Here is a 14,708-nt window from a genome sequence, read left to right on the forward strand (position 1 = left end):
CTTGTGGCTTCAGAAAAATTAAGTACACCTCTTTTTAGTTTCTCCAAGTCATCTTCAAGTTTGTTGATTCGTTTATCCACCCTCTCGTTCTCAATCTCCAAGTAATACTTAACATTCTTGGGTAAATAAAAGTATTGCTGTGGCGTTATAAATTTTCCCATCCCTCGTACACACACACGTTGTTCCTGAGTACCCAAGGCCTCTGAAAGCACATCATGTGTTCCACATGTAACCTCTCCAAAGCTTCCCGATTTCTGCAGCTCATCCTGTAAAATAAATTGGGATAAATGTTAGAAAGAAAATGGGAAAAATTATCAAGAATAACAAAGTCAATGAAACTTACAAATTTATCAACAATCATCTTCACATCTGATTCGTATCCTCCTGTCTTCAACTCCCTTGCTTTTTTACACAACAGCATCCTATCAATCACTTCTTCCGTATTTCCGGTTTCTTGCATCTAAATTATCAAGAATAACAAATTCAATGAACATAAATATATACAAATAAAATAATCAATACTTAGTGGGAATCATACAATGTCATTAATGAGTCCGACATATCCTTTTCTGCTCAAACAATGATTGTATTTATGATGTTCACGGGTATTTTTAGCTTTCATACTTTTCTCCTGCATTAGAAACATTAAAATTGTAACTACAAACTTTTAACTTTACACTTTTTGTAATTCTATGGGATACAAATACATAAAAGAAAAGTTTAACAAACCTCCCACTTTTTTGTAACTCTATGGGATACAAAAACTTTCTAGTCTTCTTTCTTTATAAACGGATAATCTTTCGGAGGTTTGAATAGATTTTCCTTGGGATCTTTACTTCGGTTCTTAATGAACTTGGCATATAGATAATGTTTGAAGTTTCTCCACTTCTTCCCGATCGATTGGAGAGTTTGCTTCCGGCTCTTTGGGTCAACTACAAACTGTTCCTAAAACATAAAAAAAGGGTTAGTCCATAACCAGGGACAAAAACAGATCTGAACAAAAGGTAATAACATGAAGAAACAGAGACTTACGAAAACATATTGCCATAACCCTTCCTTTACTTCAACACTAACTTCCAACCAAGACTCATAGGTTATGAGAACCATTGTTCTTGCAAACAAACCCTCAAAAGTAGACAGTTTTGTGGATTCCTTTCCAACCGTGACACCTTTTTTATTGTAAGTTACTACATGTTTCACTTTATTAGCTTTTGCCTTTGTTGTTGGACCTCTTTGTTTGTAGTCCTCATCGTGATCAGAAGCTGAATCCGATTCCATGTCACAAAAACACAACCTGTTTCAACAAGATTCAAATAAAAGTAAGTACATTGTTATTTTTTGTATTCAAAATCTAAAATGAAAACATACCGAAAAACATTATTATTCTGTAAAAAATATTTAAACTAATATGCCCTCCCCATGTGGGCGCGTACACAAAAAATCGTCATCACAGTCTAATAAAGCAGGGTCTTGTGTTAAATCAAAAGTAGCATCAAATTCCAACATGTCATCAGTTTCACCATTTGATCCATACTTGTACATCCTATGTGGTGTGAATCCAACAACATGCAAATTCTCATCTTCTTGATCTTGAACATAAAAAACCTGTTTGACTTGACTAGCTAATACAAATGGTTCAGACTTCTGACCAAGCCTATCAAAGTTAACTAACATGAATCCTAAATCATCCTTTTTTACTCCACGACTATCAACCAAATCACACATGAATACAAGAATATTAAACATGTGATAATCAAGATCCCATATGTCCTTTATACGGCCGAAGTAAGTAACAGCACCATACACAGGATTGGAGTCTTTTGCACTAGCAATCTGCATAACATGTGCAACTAAAGATACTCCACTGCATTGAGTTGTTCTAGACTCATCTCGAGATGTTGTATGAAAATGATAGTCATTTATGGCAAAACCGCTATATTTACCAACAGCAAAATTAGGCCCTTTGGCCAACCAACGAACTTCATCACAAATATCTTCCCTGTTAGCCAAACGTTTTCCAACCTATTAGAAAAATATCTAATAAATGTAATTCAAACAAAATAATTAAAAATATTGTAATTCTAACAATTTTATTTTAAAAATAAACCTCTTTCTTAAACCAACTAATAAATGTCCGACTATGTTGGCTCTCCAACCATGTACTCTTACGAGCGTGACGGGGGTTGAGATCCTTCAATTCCAACATATGTTGCCTGAAGTGTATTACAAGTTAGAACAATGTTTTATATGATAGATAATGGTATAAGTGTATATAGTTTCATGTAATTCTTACTCTATATACGGCTCCACAACAGCAGTATTTCGTAATACATAAAGATGAGCTTGATCAAGTAGCTGAGCATCTACAACATCGATTGTAGCCTTTGATAAAGGCTTACCGCTGCAGATTCTTTCATCAACACGTTCATGAGGATTTCCAATTGATTTCATGTTTTTTAAGTAGTCAGAACAAAATTCTAAGGCCTCCTTCGCCACATAACACTTTGCAATGCAACCCTCGAGTCGATGATGCTTTCTTACATACCCTTTAAGTGTTTTCATGTATCTCTCAAATGGATACATCCACCTAAAATGAACCGGGCCACACAACCTCTCCTCTCTAACTAGATGCACCATCAAGTGAGTCATGACATCGAAAAATGATGGAGGAAAGTACTTCTCTAACAAACATAATGTTAATATGATGTCACTTTGCAACTTGCCTAGCTTACTAACATCAACAACTTTACTACACAACTCATTGAAAAAATGACACAGGCTTAGGATTGTTCTCCGCATCTTCACATCTAAAACCCCTTTGATTGCAAAAGGGAGAAGTTGTTGCATTAGTACATGACAATCATTAGACATCAATCCATTCATCTTTGAAACATCATCCGACACGAGATTCTTGAAATTAGAGCAATAACTATGAGGAAATTTTATGTTAGACAGGGTATCATAAAATAGATGTTTCTCTGCGGAATTCAATGTGTACTTGGCAGGCGGAAGCGAATGTCGATCCCCTTTTGGTTGAGGTCGTATTTCAGTCTTAATGCCCAACGCTTCAAGATCTTGTCGTGCTTTTAATCCATCCTTCGTCTTGTGAGGCAAATTCAACGTTGTCCCATAAAGACACCCGGTCACATTTTTTTCTATGTGCATGAGATCTAACTGATGGCGAACATGCAACTTCTTCCAATATTCAAGTTAAAAAAAAATCGACTTTTTATGCCAAAATTTAGATCTCTTGTCGATACTTTCTTTTTTCTTTTTTGACTTTTCCTTCTTTAGAGTTTCTTTCTTTGACGCTCCCTTATTTGACTTTATCTTCTTTAACTTTATCTTCTTTGACTTTATCTTCTTACCCCATATAGTGTCAAATCCCGCCAGATAGTCATAAATATCTTCACCTGATGATGGCTGTGGCATAAAATCGTGCTCCTGTTGATTGTTGAAATGTTTTTTTCTTTTACGAAAAGGATGTTCAAGTGGAAGGAATCTTGTATGCCCAAGGAAGCATACTTTTTTGGACTTTGGCAACCATTGTGAACAAGTATTCTTTGAACATATTGGACAAGCATAATAACCTTTGGTAACACACTCTGAAAGATTACCATATGCGGGAAAGTCACTTATAGTCCAAAATAATATTTCGCTTAGATTGAAGTATTTTTTTCTTATAAGAATCAAAAGTCTCAACGCCAGTTTCCCACAAGAGCTTTAGATCTTCTATCAATGGTGTCAAGTAGACATCAATATTGTTACCAGGTTGGTTTGGCCCGGATATCAACAGAGTCAACCTCATGAATTTTCTTGACATACACAAATAAGGGGGTAGATTATATGTTATTAGGATAATAGGCCAACAACTATGCTTGGAACTTAATGACTTGTGAGGATTGATACCATCAGCAGACAAGGGTAATCTAAGATTTTGTTTTTCTTGTCCGAATTCTTTCAACGTGTTATCAACAAGCTTCTAAGAAGGGGTATTGCGTGGATGAGTAAGCTTCCCATTATTGACCTAACCTTGTGCATGCCAAGTTAATTCATGTGCAATTTTTGGTATTGAAAACATTCTTCTAAATCTAGGGATGATAGGAAAATACCACAAAACTTTTGAAGGTACATTTTTGGTATTCTTCTTCCAACTAGAAGTGCCACAAGTTGGACATTGAGAAGCATCTTTATGTTGTTTCCAAAATAGAACACAATCATTTTCACATGCATGAATCTTATCATATTGTAGACCTACTCCTTTTAGCAACTTCTTGGACTCATATATCGAGCTAGGGATGGTATTGTTTGATGGTAAGATATCTTTTAGGATAGAAAACAAAGGATCAAAACTAGCATCAGACCATCCAAACTGACCCTTCAAATGTTGGAATTTCAATAATCCACTAAGTGCATTATACTTAGACCCTACATAAAGTGGCTTATCACATTCTTCAAGAAGTGATTACAACGAATCAGGTTCTTTGTCTATATATTTGAAGGCATCATGTAGCATATCCTTTGTATAAATAACATCAGGAGGAATGGAATTTTTAGGGCATCTAGAATCACACTTGGGTTGTTTTTCTCCATGGAAAGAACAAATCTTATAATTTTCATCGAAGCCATGGGCAAACAAATGATAACGGACATTGTCAATTGAGTGGTGACACAAATTGAGGCAATTTACACTAGGGCATGGAATAACATCTACCTTTGGATTATTACTTTGTGCAAACTCTAGAAAAGCATTCACACCTTTATCATATACATTTGATAATCTACTAGAGGAAATCCATGATTTATCCATTAAAAATTTGTTACCAACCTACATAATTATTTACCATTTAAAGTAACAATGATTATGCATGTTTAGGGACAAAAACTATACAAAAATAAAACTGTACAGTGGCCAAAACTGTACAGGGAAAAAACTATATAGGAGCCAAAACTTTAGAGGGACAAAAAACTGTACAGGGGCCAATCTTGACAAAAAAAGTTGTTCAGGGGCCAATCAGATGTCAAATACATGTTCAGGGGCCAATCCTTTACAAAAAAAACTTTAATTTTTCACCATCCAAATATTTTTATTTATTTATTTATTTACTAAATTACTTTTCAGCATGTTATTAGTATAAATCATTGTTTTCTTTTTATTGTATTTCTGTAATGACCCAAAAATCCTGACTAAAAATTTCTTTTTAAAACATTACTAAAACCAGATTTATAAAAACGTATCATAAGTCATAACATAACTTTCGATTATTAAATTCAAAACATAATCTCATTATCAGAGTCAAAACTTTCCCAGGCTAACTGACTATGGTGTGTGCACTGCAATCTTCCCGAGCTCCTCTTTTGAAAACGGAGTACCTGAAACCAAACTGAAAACCGTAAGCATGAAGCTTAGTGAGCTCCCCCAATCTACCACATACCATAAAATAACATATAAAGCACATACTAGGCCTTGCCCACTGCATCGGACCGAAGTCCGGACTAACTGGGGCCTTGCCCCCTGCATCGGACCGAAGTCCGGAAACTGACTGGGACCTTGTCCCCTGCATCGGATCGAAGTCCGGACTAACTGACTGGGACCTTTTCCCTTGCATCGGACCGAAGTCCGGACTAACTGGGGCCTTGCCCCCTGCATCGGACCGAAGTCCGGAAACTGACTGGGACCTTGTCCCCTGCATCGGACCGAAGTCCGGACTAACTGACTGGGACCTTGTCCCCTACATCGGACCGAAGTCCGGACTAACTGGGGCCTTGCCCCCTGCATCGGACCAAAGTCTGGAACTAACTGAACATCACATAACATAAACATATCAACTAGCATGAACACACATATACTACATACTGCATCGGGCCGTAGCCCGGAACACATAACACATAAATCCTGTCTGAGCCACGAAGGCATCAAACATACTAACTACTGCATCAAATCAAAATCCGGAAACTACTGCTAGCTAAACGGGCCGGCATTGTGGCCTTAGATCCGTTCCTACTGGAAGGAAACTCACCTTGTGAACTGGCTGCTGAGTGTATGGCTCTGGAAGCTATCTGTTGCTGCTCCGGTATCTCCCCGGCTACAATTCCATAAACACACTCAATCAAATACTAATAACTGAATTGGGGTAAAATGACTATTTTACCCCTGGTCAAAGTCAACTCTCCCGGTCAAAGTCAACCTACAGTTGACCTGACTCGCCGAGTTGGGCCGCCAACTCGCCGAGTCTCTATTCTCACTTCTCAACCCTACTCGCGGCTACTCATCGAGTATGGCATCAACTCAACGAGTTCCCTTTCGATTCTAGAACTCAGGCTATCTGCATCCGACTCGCCGAGTCGTATGAACAACTCGACGTGTTGTTCTTGAGCTAAGAAGATTGCCTTGGACTCGCCGAGTTGTATGAACAACTCGTCGAGTCCCTCCATTACTGAGTCTGACCTCCAACTCACTGATTCCACTCTACTACTCACTGGTCCCCACTCGGCATCACTCAAAAGGGGAAAAATCGGGGACTCGCGGCTCGACTCGCCGAGTCGTTCTTCCGACTCGCTGATTCGCATGCATGCAGCTACTCTAAACTCGATTATGCTTGAATCCAGCGCATAAAACTTATAGATCTGGGCTCCCTTAGCTCGATTAACACGTAAAGATCCTATCTTTATGTGCCCATATGCACCCATGAAGATTAAAAGGCTCAAAAAGCACAATAAAGGCTAGATCTAGGGTTCTCAAGCAAGGAAACTTCGAAAAGGCACTAGATCAGGGCTCTAATACTCCTAAATGAACAGATCTAGGGATATCTCGACCCAACAAGGCATCCATACAACTATAAAGCTTGGAAAATACATTAAACTAGCCTTAGAGGTGTTCTAATGGAGGTTTTAAGCACAAAATAGGATAATTCCGAGACATACCTCAATGAACTCTGACTTTGGCCTTGGATCTTTGCTCTACACTTCCTCTTTTTGGTCCTTTCTTCTTTTTCTTCTTCAATCCTTCAAGAATCCACACAAAAACACTTAGATCATACAAGGTATGGTTTAGGGTTTCTCACAAGCTCTCTGAGGGTGAAGGAGGCGAGTTTGGGGGCACATAACATTGCTTAAATAGTGAGCAAACCCGGGGATTTAGGGTTTCTTCCTGGCAGGCAGACTCACCGAGTCCCGAATATGGACTCGTTGAGTCGCTGACTTACACGTGCTCGAAATCCCATCTCCACTCGACGAGTTGGGCTACAGACTCGCCGAGTCAACCCTCTTTAACTTAGGGTTTCTCCTTTCCTTTCTTGATCTTTCTGATTTCGGGTGTTACAATTTCAGGATTGCATGTTGTTCATATTAGTTTTTCAGCATGTTATTAGGGCAGTTTAGTCTTTTGTTTATACTATTAAATTTTTTTCAACATGTTATTAGGGGTAGTTTAGTCTTTTACAGAAAGACATATTAAGTAAAGGAAAATTAAAAATAGAGCCTAGTGTAACGATGATGATAGATGTTAGTAAAGGAAAATTAAAAAACAGAAAGATATATTAACAGATGTTAGTAAAGGAAAAAAATTTCAGCATGTTATTAGGGGTAGTTTAGTCTTTTATAGAAAGATATATTAAGTAAAGAAAAATTAACAAATAGAGCCCAATGTAACAATGATGACAGATGTTAGTAAAGGAAAATTAAAAAACAGAAAGATATAATAACAGATGTTAGTAAAGGAAAAAAAAATTTGCATGTTATTAGGGGTAGTTTAGTCTTTTACAGAAAGATATATTAATAGATGTTACTACCCATGCTCCACCCCGAGAAATTTGTAAAACTTGGAATTGACCCTCCAAAAGGTGTCCTCTACTATGGCCCACCTGGAACTAGAAAAATACTTTTGGCAAGAGCAGTTACTAATAGAACTGATGCGTGTTTTATTCATGTAATTGGAAGTGAACTTGTTCAAATGTATGTTGGTGAAGGTGCTCGCATGGTTCGTGAATTATTTCAGGTTTACATTTATGGTCCCTATACTTTTCAAATTTGTTACCAAACACACCCTTTTTTAATCAACTCTAGTGATTTGATAGATGGCAAGATCCAAAAAGGCTTGCATTGTTTTCTTTGATGAAGTGGATGTAATTGGTGGTGCTAGATTTGATGATGAGGAAGGTGGGGACAATGAGGTTCAAAGAACCATGCTTGAAATTGTGAATCAGCTCGATGGATAATTGGTTGAATAGTTTCAGACCTGATATGGAAAGTAGGACACAGATTTTCAAGATTCATACACGAACTATGAACTATGAAAGGGATGTTCGGTTTGAGCTTTTGGATCGTCTTTGCCCGAATTCTACGGGTATGTTTTGTTTATTTTTCTTTTGGGGGTGATTTGAGTTAATTAATTAAAGTTGAGGGATTGGTTTTGTGATTTAGGTGCTAATATAAGGAGTGTGTCACTGAGGTGTTAGTATATGCAATTGGAGCATGAATCTTATTGTTGTAATCTGTTTGGCTGTTGGAAACCAAAGGCTGTTGGACATGGCTGTACAACTAATTTGTCTGTTGGAAACCAAAGACACGGACATGGCTGTTGGAAACCAAAGGCTGGATATTGCCTATGTTGTGGTTAGTTGAACATTTGTGTTTTGTGTTTTGCTTGTGTTCTTAGTGAATTTTGTCTTGATAGATATTCATACACCTCTTTGATTGATTGAAATCTAAATGGCTAATTTTTTTCCTTGATTAAAGATAAATAAAGTTAGATAGGTAAATAAGACTTGTATTTACAGAAGTGACTGTTATGTTAAAAAAATCAAAGGTTATTACAATAGTAGCTAGATGTTATTACATTGTACATGATTATGTTTATTGTTGTAATCTGTTTCGAGAATTGAAGCTAGATTTTATTTAGAGCCAGTTGCAAGTATCTCTCTCTCCTCCCTTTTTATCCATGCTATAAAATTTATTGTTATTACTCTTATTATTATTATTATTATTATTATTATTATTATTATTATTATTATTATTATTATTATTGTTATTATTATTATTATTAAAGTGATAGTTAGCATGACTGTCAAACACCCCTTGTTGGGTGTGTTTGGAAATGATTTTTTTTCTCACCATTTATTTTAAACAAAGTAAATCACCAAATGACAACGAAAAATCCCATATTTTTATAACATTGTTGATAAAAATACATGAAGATATTCAACTCATCTCAAAGACAATATGAGAAGGAAACTAGACTCTTATTTTAAAATCACTAAACGAAAAGAAAGGGTATTATTGTCATTTTAGTTGTTTTTTTGTAAATAGTCAACTCATTATAAATATGTTTTTTGTTTTCAGGAGTTGCACCAGGACCTTGAATGATCTGATAAATGAGCAGCTTGCATATCTTCCAAAAAAGGGTATTATCATCATTTTGACATTTATGTCCTTGAACCTCATTTTAGACATATTTTAGACATATTTCTAGGTGAGGCTGTCAACTTGTCGCAACTGGTATGCCCCTGAACCTCATTTTAGACATATTTCCAGGGGTATTATCGTCATTTTGACTCGTTTTACAGAACCTCATAGATCTAGCTGGCTCTGAGAGCTCTAAACTTGAAACTACTGGTATTCGTCGAATCTTCGTAGTGCAGAGATACAATTGGAAAGAAAGGAAGCCGAACGAGCTGGTTAGTTATAAATAATAATAATAATAATAATAATAATAATAATAATAATAATAATGATAATAATAATAATAATAATAATAATAATAATAATAATAAGATCTAAATTAACATTTAATTTGAGTTATACTTTGGTTTTCAAGGTAATGCTAGTGGTGCATCATCATCATGGTATCTGAATCTTTTTACATAATAAAGATTAAAAAATTTAACATGTTTTAATGGGTATTAATGTTATTAAAACAGTATGTCCAAAGGGAAGGGTAGAAGTGGTAAAGAAAAGTGTATATATATATATATATATATATATCATAAGTTTTAGTTTTACAACTTTTACTTACTTGGATTGTTATTTGTGGTGTTAAAGTTATGTTGATTTAGTGATAAGTAATGATACTAAATCATTTGTCCAGTGGAGTCCCTATTGTAATAATCAATGACACCCTAGCTAGGCTTGCTAAAACGGTTATGGGTTTAAAAGAAGATAAGAAGCAGAGGTTAAAGAAGGTATGGCATTTTCCAACTCCTTATGTCTCTCCTAAAATCATATTATGACATGTTTTTCTTTCTGTTTTGTAGCTTTAAGAAATAGCAACTCATTCAGATTGTTTATTAAGTCTAGAAAAGAAATAGACCTTATTTATACAACACTTATAGTGTGGTTCTGTTTTTTAAAATTTAAAGCTTTGATTTTCTCCCAAAGTTGCCACCTGTCTCTAGTTCCTTTCTTCTCTCTCTTTTGATATGTCAATAACCCTTATAGTGTGGTTCTGTTTCTTTACAATTTTCCAGTTTACTTCATACCACAATTTGTTGTTTTGATCATTGCATATTTTCTGTTTCTCTATGTGTACATCATAATACTCATGAAGCTTCTTATTATTTTATCCACAACGATTTTAGCTTATGGTTAGGTTAGCTGGCTTAGTCTATGACTCTATGTTGAATATTGGCTAAAATGCAACGTGTCTTTTGATGTCTTTATCTTTTAATGGAAGCATACCTTAGACATCTTAAAAGAAATTGGCATAACCAATTATACTAAACTTATAGTCAGTCAAATGGATTCAAATGGAAAGCTTCTTTCAGATTGAGTGAGCCCTTATCAATCCCATGTAAATCTCATAGGCTTGTTCACTGTATTGTATTGTTACTGTAAAAAAAATTTCATGGTTTATAAAAAAAAATATTTTCTTTTACGATAGAAGCATGCTAAAATAATTATGCCATATTTTTTTATGTTTCTTGAATTGGTTGTGACAGAGTAAGTTGGCATTGAAACCTGATGGCTTGTTTTTAGCAGCTATTTTTGGTGGAGAAGCACTAAAATTGGTTTTATTTTTTTATTTTTCTTGCAAAATGGAAGTTTACGCAAACCATGAAAAGAACAACTATAATTGATAATCGGAAGAGAAAACCCAACTAAGTGTAAGCATATACATGAGGAGAAAACCCAACTAAGAGCATCGGTTTTCTTAAAATGTTACCTTGTGTTCAACTTGAGAAGCTTCAGAAGGTGAGAAACCCTTTAATGTGTTCAATTTATCATTGATTTAAAGGAAACCAGGCGCTTCTCCCCCTCATTATGCTCTTGTTCTTCTGTCACTTGGTTCTAGCAAATAGAGATGAATGTTACTTCTCTGGCCAACAGGGGAAGTTTCAAAAGGAACACTTGACTTCTCCAATACCTTAATCGGACCTAGGTCACGTAAGATTGAATAGTCTCCAATGATGGCAGGAGAGCCCAATCTTTTCGGCGATGCGAAATCAGCCGGAAGAGAAGGAAGCTAACGTCCTCAGAGGGGACGTTGTCTGCAAGGCGACTCGACGATCAATTGTAGAGTGTATTGAGTGATGATCAATAGTGAGTGTTTTTATCTTTGTTGAAAATCCCTATATATTTTAGCAAATACCTCGATTTTTGAAACAAGAGTTCGTCTCATTAAAATTAAAAGGCGACCGTTATAGGAGACTCCCGTTTAATTAAAGCTCCCTCCGTGTTTTTGATTTTTTCCTTTAAGACACTAATCTAAGGGCATGCAATAATGCATGACCTAAATTCTTAAAATTTTTGAAGAGAGGACACCATTTTAAGGTCACTCCATTTTGCGTAACATAAATTACTGAGTGTCGTGGATTGCATGTCGTAAAAGGCTAGTTTTCTAGTAGTGTTGGTTAACCACATGACCCAAGAATAGGACTTGTCGAATCTAGAAATCACATTTGGAGAACTTTGCATACAACTTCTCCTTTTCGAACACTTCTAACACTTCTTGTAGATGCTTTCCATGCTCCTCCTGGCTTTTTGAGTAAATTAGAATTTCATCTATGAACAATATTACAGATTTATCGAGGAATGGTTTACGAACCCTGTTCATTAAATCCATAAATGCTGCTGGAGCATTGGTTAGTCCAAACGACATAACCAAGAACTTATAGTGTCCATATATTGTTCTGAACGTAGTTTTCTCAATATCCTGCTCTCTGTGACAACCGTCAATTTTCGGTCAAATCAAAGTCAACTAAAGTCAACAAGTCAAACCGGTCAACTCGATTTGCCCGTAGGTACTAGAGTTTACGTTAGGTAATTTCTAAACAACTCGCTATTCTAATGAGAGATCATAAATCGAAAAGTGTGTACATCTAGATCTCGTTAACCTAAAATTATGGTACGTGGCGATCCAAACCGATAAAACAATGTTGCATACTCATCGGGAGTATGCAAGATCCTTAAACAAGGCTTAACGGGGTTTACAGACCTTGCATTGCGAAGCCGGACACTCACATTCGTCACACACAAAACCGCTCTCAATCGTTTTCACTCCATCTCTTCTTATGGAGAATCTCTCCCAAATCTCTCCAAGAATGTGAAATCTCTCCCAAATCTCTCTTTGTATGAGAAATCTCTCCCAAATCTCTCTAAGTATGTGAAATATCTCCTAAATATCTCTTTGTATGAGAAATCTCTCCAAGAATGTCAAATCTCTCCCAAATCTCTCTAAGTATGTGAAATCTCTCCCAAATATCGCTTTGTATGAGAAATCTCTCCAAGAATGTCAAATCTCTCCCAAATCTCTCTCGAAATCTCTCTCAACTTTCTATAATCACTCGGGGCATTCCGACCCTCGAATTTGGCGAAAACAGCCCAAAAACGGAAGTCTACGCGAAAAACGGACTTAAGGAGCCGAAACTCCTCTTAGGACCCGAAACCCCTCTTAGGACCCGAAAGTCCTCTTAGGAACCGAAACCCCTCTTAGAACCCAAAAGCCCTCTTAAGGACCGAACCCTTCTGAGCCGAAGGCTGCTGAACCGAACCCGAAAGGTCCTCTCGGGCCCGAACCTCGCACATCACCCGAACCCGAACCTTCGGTCCATTTCGGATCATGGTGCTTTCGGTCTAGTTCGCTTCTGACTGCTTCGGACCGAGCCCCTCGCCTTCGCTTCTCGCTTCTGGTTCGCCCCATCTCGCTCCAGCTCGGCATCATCAGGGACCGAACCTCGGCCTAGGGACCGAACCTCTGCCTAGGATCGAGAGGTCTCGCTGGAATGGCCTTTTTCTCCCGGTTTTCGACTAATTTCGCGTTTTAGGCCCGTTTTTAATTGTTTTAACACGGGATTTTCACCCAAAACTTTATTTTAACATAAAATGACCCATAATTATTAAATTATCATTTTTTTAAGGATAAAACCTTATCCAAAAGAGTGGGTGAAGTACAAAGGTGGAGTGTTGACTTTCTTTTATTTTATGACACAAGCAACCACTCCCATACCCACTCCATGTCACTATTCACCACCAACCCATCCCTAGTCACTTCATAAGTCTTTTCTCATTATTTTTAGCCATTCTCACGTTCTTAGAGCTGGAACATCCACCCTCTCTCCTCACACTTCATTCATTCTCTCATTTTTCCACCAAGAACCACACTCCAAACTCTCTCATCTTTCTCTCTCAAATTCGAGAACTTCAAGGCATAATCCAAGACTTTTCTCCTTCATTTAGTAAGTATCATCATCTTTCTTATGATTATTACACATCCTCCTACTCAAAATCATAGATTGCTTACACAAACATCATCACCTTCTTGTTAGATCTTCGAATCTTCAAGTGATTCATCAAGTGTTCTTGAGTTGAACACTTCTCTTCTTCAACACTTATCTACTGAAATCACTCAAGGTGAGTTCATACCCCTACATTTTCATGTTTTCTCAAGTTTTAGGGGGGGGGGGGGGGAATACAAGTTAAAACACCAAGAACATAACTAAAATTTTCTAACAGCTTTCATCAGAAAAGTTGGACTCTATTCACGGACTGTTTTGGACAACTTAAACATTTTTGTTAACAAAACTGTTTTTGGTGTAAGTATTTCCAGTTCTTATCTTTAAAATGACTACTTGCACATCTCCATACGATTTTTCTACAATTTATGGTGATTTTTACAAAACTGGCTATCATTTCAAACACCAAACCATACCAGTCTGTGATTATGGACTTTTTCACCCAAGCTGGAAGTCATTAAAAATCATGATAAAAATTATGAATAAACTAGACACATTTTGGGAACTCTCAGAATTTACGGAATTAGTTTTCGACTTCGTATGATTTTTCTATGACTTTTCTAAAATAGCGCAGAAAGGTTAAATTTAGTTAACAGTATATAACTTTCATAACACTTTGTATTATGTTGAGCAAAGTGTATAACAATGAGTTCCAAATATTGAATGCGTTTCCTTGTTAGTTTATCATCATAAACTGAAACTTAGTCATTCATGAGAAGATTATTCATTTATTTAGAACACGCATATTAAACTATAATGAGCATAGTTTATGGATTCACAACATTAAGGCATTTTCATAAAAGAATTCTTATACGTTACAAATGTTTTGGATAAACTATAATAGGTATAGTTTATGTATCATTACTTCTCAAACTTATATACCAAAGGTTTTCAGTTTAGTTCACGTAAATCTGTTAATGAATAAATATGTGAGTCATTCGCTTCGGGTTACTTCCAAAGTAACCAATTCAAAAAGTCCTG

The 14,708-nt window shown here is 36.3% G+C and overlaps 1 pseudogene; it reads left to right on the forward strand.

Annotated features, from left to right (window-relative positions):
* The first annotated feature begins 7,780 nt into the window (after nt 1-7,780).
* LOC145064434 (26S proteasome regulatory subunit 7-like) lies at nt 7,781-10,256 on the forward strand (annotated as a pseudogene).
* Nucleotides 10,257-14,708: the final 4,452 nt, after the last annotated feature.

This window comes from Lactuca serriola, chromosome 7, assembly GCF_051521515.1.
Source record: "Lactuca serriola cultivar US96UC23 chromosome 7, Lser_US96UC23_V15, whole genome shotgun sequence".
NCBI classification, from domain to species: domain Eukaryota; kingdom Viridiplantae; phylum Streptophyta; class Magnoliopsida; order Asterales; family Asteraceae; genus Lactuca; species Lactuca serriola.